This window comes from Heterodontus francisci, unplaced genomic scaffold (genome assembly GCF_036365525.1).
Source record: "Heterodontus francisci isolate sHetFra1 unplaced genomic scaffold, sHetFra1.hap1 HAP1_SCAFFOLD_148, whole genome shotgun sequence".
In the NCBI taxonomy this organism is placed as follows: Eukaryota; Metazoa; Chordata; class Chondrichthyes; order Heterodontiformes; family Heterodontidae; genus Heterodontus; species Heterodontus francisci.
In genome coordinates this window covers 1,236,202-1,243,169 of record NW_027142345.1, presented here as the reverse complement: position 1 = coordinate 1,243,169, position 6,968 = coordinate 1,236,202, and the positions used below count along the sequence as shown (strand labels likewise).

At 45.9% G+C, this 6,968-nt stretch overlaps 1 non-coding gene across 1 annotated transcript; it reads left to right on the top strand.

The window, feature by feature from the left end:
• Window positions 1-6,524: 6,524 nt before the first annotated feature.
• Window positions 6,525-6,596, top strand: trnat-cgu (transfer RNA threonine (anticodon CGU)). Its single transcript has one exon. It is a non-coding gene; the product is annotated as a tRNA-Thr (tRNA).
• The last annotated feature ends 372 nt before the right edge of the window (window positions 6,597-6,968 follow it).

Here is a 6,968-nt window from a genome sequence, read left to right as displayed (position 1 = left end):
TGAGGACGACGTTCTTCTTGGATGGATGAAGCTTCCTTGGCTGAAGCCTGACCTTGTTACACACCAGGGAGTGCTCAGTGTCACAGTCAGCGCTGTGATAGCTGTGAGTGATGAGGACACTGCTGAGGGTGGTATGTCTGGTGATGATAAGGTCTAGCTGGTGCCAGTGGTGTGATCTCAGATGTCTCCAGGACACCCTGTGGCACAGCTTGACCTGGAAGTAGCTGTTCATCACACAGAATCCATGGTGACAGCATAGCTCCAGCAACCTCTGTCCATTTTCATTCATCTTGCCAATCCCCTGGTGCTCTGTGCTCGTTGGCCAAGCTGTAGTCAGTACCCAAGCTTGTGTTGAAGTCTCCTAGAAGGTACAGTCCCTCAGTGCTGGGAATTCTACTGATGGCAGTATCAAGTGTCACATAGAATTGATCCTTGACATCTGGGGTGGAGGTGAGTGTCGGGACATAGATGCACATGAGATTAACTGGGCCCACGCTTGTTGACAAGTGAAGAGTAAGAAGTCTCTTTGAGCCTACTGTGGGTGGTTCACTCTTCTCAAGTAGCGTGTTTTTTCCTTTGAAAACCACTCCATGCTCACGAGTTGCCTCTTGGGCTTTCCCCTGCCAGAAGAAGGTGTAGTGTTTCTCTTTGAGGGATCCACTTTGAACGAGTCTAGTTTCTTGCAGCACAGCAATGTCCACATTGAGCCTTGTGAGTTATTTGTCCATCAAAGCTGTCTTGTGTGTGTCATCAACCTGCAGAAGGGTGTCAGTAAGGCCAGGACACATGGTCCTCACATTCCAGCTTGTGATGCGAAGGACTGGTGTCTTCTTTGTTGAGCTTGTTTTTCTTGGTGCATTGATTATCGATCCGCCTGTTGAGAGATGACTCTCTAAGCTCCAAGCACCCATTGAAGCAAGCAGGTTGTGGCAGGACAGCACCTAACTGACTGGGAGCTACCCAGCTTGGAGTGGGCGGTAGCTATCCAATGAGATGCGATGATCTCTTCAACTGTCAGAAGTAACCCCTGGCGCTCATACTCTGCACCAATTGAGTGAGAGCTTATAATCGGTAACCGTTTCTTCCCGTGTTGTGCTAATGTTTAAGCACAAATAGTGTCCTCTACACGGCACGTTAGTACTGAACACAAAATGGCTCCTTTTGTCATGTGTTAATTATAAAATGGCTTTCTTGACCTTGTTAGTTATTACAATGGATACATTATAAAAATGGTCAAATTAAACTAAGATCGAACTCCCCAAGCTTACCTGCATCCTCCAGTCCTCTGGCAATATTCCCATATTTAAGGAGGATTGAAAGATTGTGGTTCGAGTCTCTGATATTTCCACCCTTACTTCCCTCAGCAACCCAGGATGCAGCCCATTCAAACTGGGTGACTTTTCCACTGTGAGAGCTGCCAACTTTGTAATTGTCTCCACTTTATCTATTTTCATCCAGTCCAATTTCTTCACTTCCTCCTCCTTTACTGTGACATTTGCAGCATCCGCTTATTTTGTGATACTTAATTAGTGCCTCAGCCACACCCTCTGCCTCCACAGGATCTCCTAATTGACTCACGCTTTCATTGACTGTCCATATGTTGGTAAAAGACTTCAGTGTTCCCAGTTATGTGACCTGCTAATCTTTTCTCATACATTCTCTTGCTGATCTCATTTCCTTTTTCAGCTCTCCTCTGTACTTTCTGTATTCTGCTTGCTTCTCTACTGCATATGAATCCTCACATGATTTCGATATTAATGATTTTTGAACTATTTTGTTGAAGGATTGAGTTTTGTAAATTTCTCCCTGGCTCCCCTCATGATCAGGCAGAAAGTTTAACTGCTGTGTTTTCAAACAGCAACAGCTTTATTTGAAAAGCCATTGGGACAGGATTCCGGGTTTTAATCCAGTCACAAATCTGGTTCTGATGTCTTGTGGCTCCAGCTGTCACATGACCTGTCAGAGGATGACCTCATAATTGGCCCAGTCATGGAGCTGTGGGTTGATGTTTAAATTGTTTCAAAATAATTTTCCAGAAGGACAATCAAAATGAATCGATATATAAAAGGTAGATTTTGTGAATTTGTGCTCCCAGTGGAAATCCCTGCAGAGTCTGCTGGTTTTCATATCCCCAATTCCCCACAGGAAGCTCTGTGTCGGAATCTGTATTCATTATATCAATATTATACAGAATCATTTCATGGGAGACCCCAGTGTGAATTGTAAACAGGTGGTTCAGTTTTAACTTTCAAAGTAACACAGAAGCAAAATACTGCAGATGCTGGAAATCTGAAATAAAAACAGAAAATGCTGGAAATACTCAGCAGGTCTGGCAGCACCTGTGGAGAGAGAAACAGAGTTAAGGTTTCAGATCTGTGACCTTTCATCAGAACTGGGCTGAAATTGTCTGAGGGCCAAGTGGCCTCTTTCTGTGCCTTAAACTTTCTATGAGTCTAAGATTCTATGAGATTCTGGAATCAATTTCAGGGTCGATGACATTGCACTCTGTAAGGATAGGAAGATGGAGGTTATTAAGTACAGTGCAAGAATATAGATGCTTTTACATTATTTTAATCAAAATTGATTTAAACTTTGTGTTCACGAATCCTATCTTTTGATCACAATGACACTGATAACAATGGAAAAAGCAAGACTTGCATTTCACGACCACAGGACGTTGCAAAGCCTTTTACAGCCAATGAAGGACTTTCCAAGTGTAGTCACTGTAGTCATGTAGGAAACATGGTGGCCAATGTGCGCACAGCAAGCTCCCAGAAACAACAACGTGATAAAAACGAGATAATCTGTTTTGAAGTGATGTTGATTCAGGGTTAAACAATGACCAGCATCCCAGAAATAATTCCCCTTCTATTCTCTGAAATAGTGCCATGGTACCTTTAACATCCACCTGAGAGGGCAGAGGGATCCTCAGTTTTCTGTCTCACCTGAAAAACAGCATTTCTGATCGTGCAGCACTGCCTTCGTACTGTACTGGAGTGTCAGCCATTTTTAAAGGGCTGTTAGTCCTACTGGAAAATATTTAAAGGAAGATTAAATGAAATGAAATAAATACATTGCTTTTGCCTCTCTCCCATCCCCCCAACAACAGTTAAATTAATTATTTGCCCTTCCCTCCGAAAACCTACCTTTACTATCTGACCTTCCGCCCAAAACTGCACAAACTGTAAACTATAACCCTTCCCACCATCCCCTACACCCATGACATTAATTTGACTCCGTCCCCCCACCCCCACACTGAGAAACTTACCTTCTCCCCCCTCCCCACCAGTGTTGCACCTCATTTGCCCGGGTGGGGCTCCGAAGGCACGGCAGTGCCGGCCACTGGGCTGAAGATCGCAGCGGAACATCATGAAGTGATGGCATAATAATTAATGCAGGTTTGTGGTCCCGTTGCCGAGCGGTGGAGGTCCCCCACAAGGCCTCGAAGTCGCCGGCAATATCGAGGCAGGCCCTGCCGGCGTTGAGGTCCGTGGCGGGTCTCATCCGGGGCCATCTTCAGGCGGCCCCCACCCCACCCCCACCACAGATCTCGACGTCGAGGGCTCTATAGAATCCAGCCCATTGTTTCTGTCAATCTCAACTCCACAAGGATTTGCCTGTTAATTGTAGAAAAATTAAAGCTCTCTAACCTTTTGATAAAAGGGTTCAAATCCATTTCCAAACAAATGATAGTTCTCATTGTATCTAGAACATGTTTTCTTACATACAAACATACCAATTAGGAGCAGGAGTAGACCACTCGGCCCCTCGAGCCTGCTCCACCATTCAATAAGATCATGGCTGATCTGATTGCAACCTCAACTCCACATTCCCACCTGCCCCTGATAACCTTTCACCCCCTTGTTTATCAAGAATCTATCTACCTCTGTCTTAAAATATTTCAGAATTTCTGTCGTCCAGCAACTCTCACTTTATTTCCTGGATTTCACCTAAAAAATGTATTTCCACACTTTGGATATCCTGTACTTCATTCATGTTTTTGCTCTCTGGGGATTTCCCTTTAATTATATTCAGTGCTGGTATTTTACTGCCACACACTGACTGAAAGTGTCCCAACTTTCTGCAGGAAAAACACTCAGCTTCTTTGGCGAGGCAGTTTTCCCACTTGTGTCTCTCTCGGCGACACCTACTGCAATTGGTTGCAGCTACCACTAGATGCTCTTCCCGTCTTTCTTGTCTTTTACCACTAATTTTTCCTTTTGTTTTCTTAACAAATTCAATTGAGTCTGCAACTCTCGAGATCAGACTCTCCCTGTCCCCTCGAACAACGGATTGGTTAAACTTTCTAACCTCTGCTTGGCTGCTCAATTGATACTCTTTCGTTAATGTGAGATCAGCCCTGGACTGTAGATGATCTGAAAGGGTGTTGTCTAATACTCCGAACACAATCCTGTCTCCATTCAGCTCTTCCCTTAAGTTGCAGTATTCACAAACCTCCGTGAGATTGTACAAGTCATTGATAAATGAATGAATACTCTCCCCTTTCTGTTTTGTACGCTTATTAAATTCAAAGTGATTCCTGACAATGCAGCAGCCAGCCGACGTCATCAGAGCGCTCCAAGCTGCGCACATGCACAAACAGTCTCCTGCGCTCTGAGATGCTGTGCATGCTCAGCCTACGTCTTCCAGGAGGAAGTGGCGCATGCACGGGAAAACTCTCTCCCCCCTCTCAGCCACTCACTCCAGGCCGCTCACTGCCCGCTCCTCGCTACCCCGCTCCCCCGCCGTCCGGCCGCTTGCTACCCGCCCCCACCTCCGCACTGCCCTCTCTGCGTCCACTCACGCCCCGCTTCCCCCCCACGTCCCTCCAGACACTAGCTCTAAGCCATGCTGCTTACCTCCTCTCGGCCTCTCGCTCCAATATTCGATCATTCTTCACCGCACCACCCGATAAAGCAAGGCGAGCCTCGAGGGGTGATGGGGCAATGTTGGAGCGAGTGGCCGAGAGGAGGGAAGCGGCAGAGCCCATGGCCTGGAGTGTGAGCAGCCAGAGAGCAGGATGGGGGTGGTGGTGGGTGAAGCGGGGAGTGAGCAGTCAGAGAGTGGGATGGGGGGAAGCGGGGAATGATCGTCCGGAGAATGGGATGGCACTGTTTAAAGGGGATTTGAGGAAAAAATGTTTCACCTCGAGGGTGGTTGGAATCTGGAACACATTGCCTGAAGGAGTGGTAGAGGCAGGAACCCTCACAACATTTAAGAAGTATCTAGATGAGAACTCAAAACGCCACAGAATACAAGGCTATGGCCACGTGCTGGAAAATGGGATTAGAATAGATAGGTACTTGATGGCCAGCACGGACACGATGGCCGAAGGGCCTGTTTCTGTGCTGTATAACTCTATGACTCTATGAAACCTCACTGAATTACAGAGGGTGTGCAGCACTGTCAGAGGTGCTGTCCTTCTGATGAGACTTCAAACAGCGCAACGTTCTCCGAGTATCAACCAAAACATGTCCATTGTGTAGATATGTGCCATATTTGCCGATGAAATGACAGTCACTGCTCCGAAAGTAATTCACTTTAGGTGAATTAAGATGACTTGGTACTATATAATGCACAAGAAGGAGCGGGGGACTGTTCGGGGTGGGACGGAGGCGGCGATGGCAGCCTTTGAGGGGATTTTTGGGTCGAAGTTGTTTTCTGTGATAAATTGAGGAGCTCCATCTTTAAGCCTGGCAGCTGCCTGAATGTCACAGACAGTGACGTTTCAGTGGAAGAGGCTGCATTTGCGCATGTGCTAGTACAGCGTCACCTGGTGGTTGCGTTGTCAGCAAATGCAGCGTTTTAACTTTGGCTCCACGATGACATTTTTTTCCTCAATTAAAATAGGTTGAGTGCCTTAATAACTTCTTCACATGTTGCCTTCTGTTCTTCATGAGGATGTTGCCTGCACACTCCCTCCATTGCAGACAATAGCGTACTGACCTGTTCCATGTCTGGCTTCTGCACGAGACCCGATGCAGTACGATACCTTGCAAACCTCTGGAACCATCTCGGCCAGTCCTCGGCTTGGTTCAGTCCAGTGACCTTTTCAAAGGTACAGGCAAAGATTTCTCCATCTTCGCTTTGGTTTACTGTGGCCCCCATATAATATTCTGATATCTGTCAAGGCTTAGTACAGAATTTATAAGAATCTGACGGTTAAAATAACCTGAGTTTCCTCTGCACATCTTGCATTGAAAGTTTCATCTACAACTCTCCATGAGGTGCCGTACAGATTATATTACAGCACTTCCTGTGATGATGCACATAGTCTATTTATATAATCTGCCCAGTAACAACCCAATGTCCACTCATATTATTGTACAGATGTGAGAAAAGCTGAGGATGGGAATGGAACGTCTGAATGAAGATTTCATGATGCTGATGATGGAAATGAGGCTGATCTGTTCCCCATTCCACAATCCCTCTTCATTTCTGTGCATGTTTCTCGATGCTGTTTCAACCAAATTGAAAAAGAATCACAAATCCTCCTCTGGAGCCTCAGGTGTCCATTCAGGAAAGGCATGGTGGCCAAGTGGTAAGGCGTCAGTCTCGTAAATTGAAGATCACGGGTTCAATCCCCGTCCATGCCTTATGATTAGTTTATCACTTTAAATGTGATGTTTCTGGAAAAGATGTCCGTTGCATTTGTGTCGGCCATCTGGAAATCAGTGTCATGTTGCACTTTATCCTGGACACTGGGAAGAACATGACGAGAAGCCACATGGTTCCTCGAGCCTTCTCTGCCATTGACAGAGTGAAAATAACTGAGGTCCAAGCACAGAACCTTATTACTGTGCATTTGCTTTATATTGAACAGAGCTATTCTATTAATCCCACATCACGCACTCCTGTCCTTTCCCCCATTGCCCTGTTACATTTTCCATGTCAGGTATATATCCAATTCCATTTAGAGTTAACATTGAATCTGCTTCCACTGACCTTTCAGGATTGCATTCCAGACC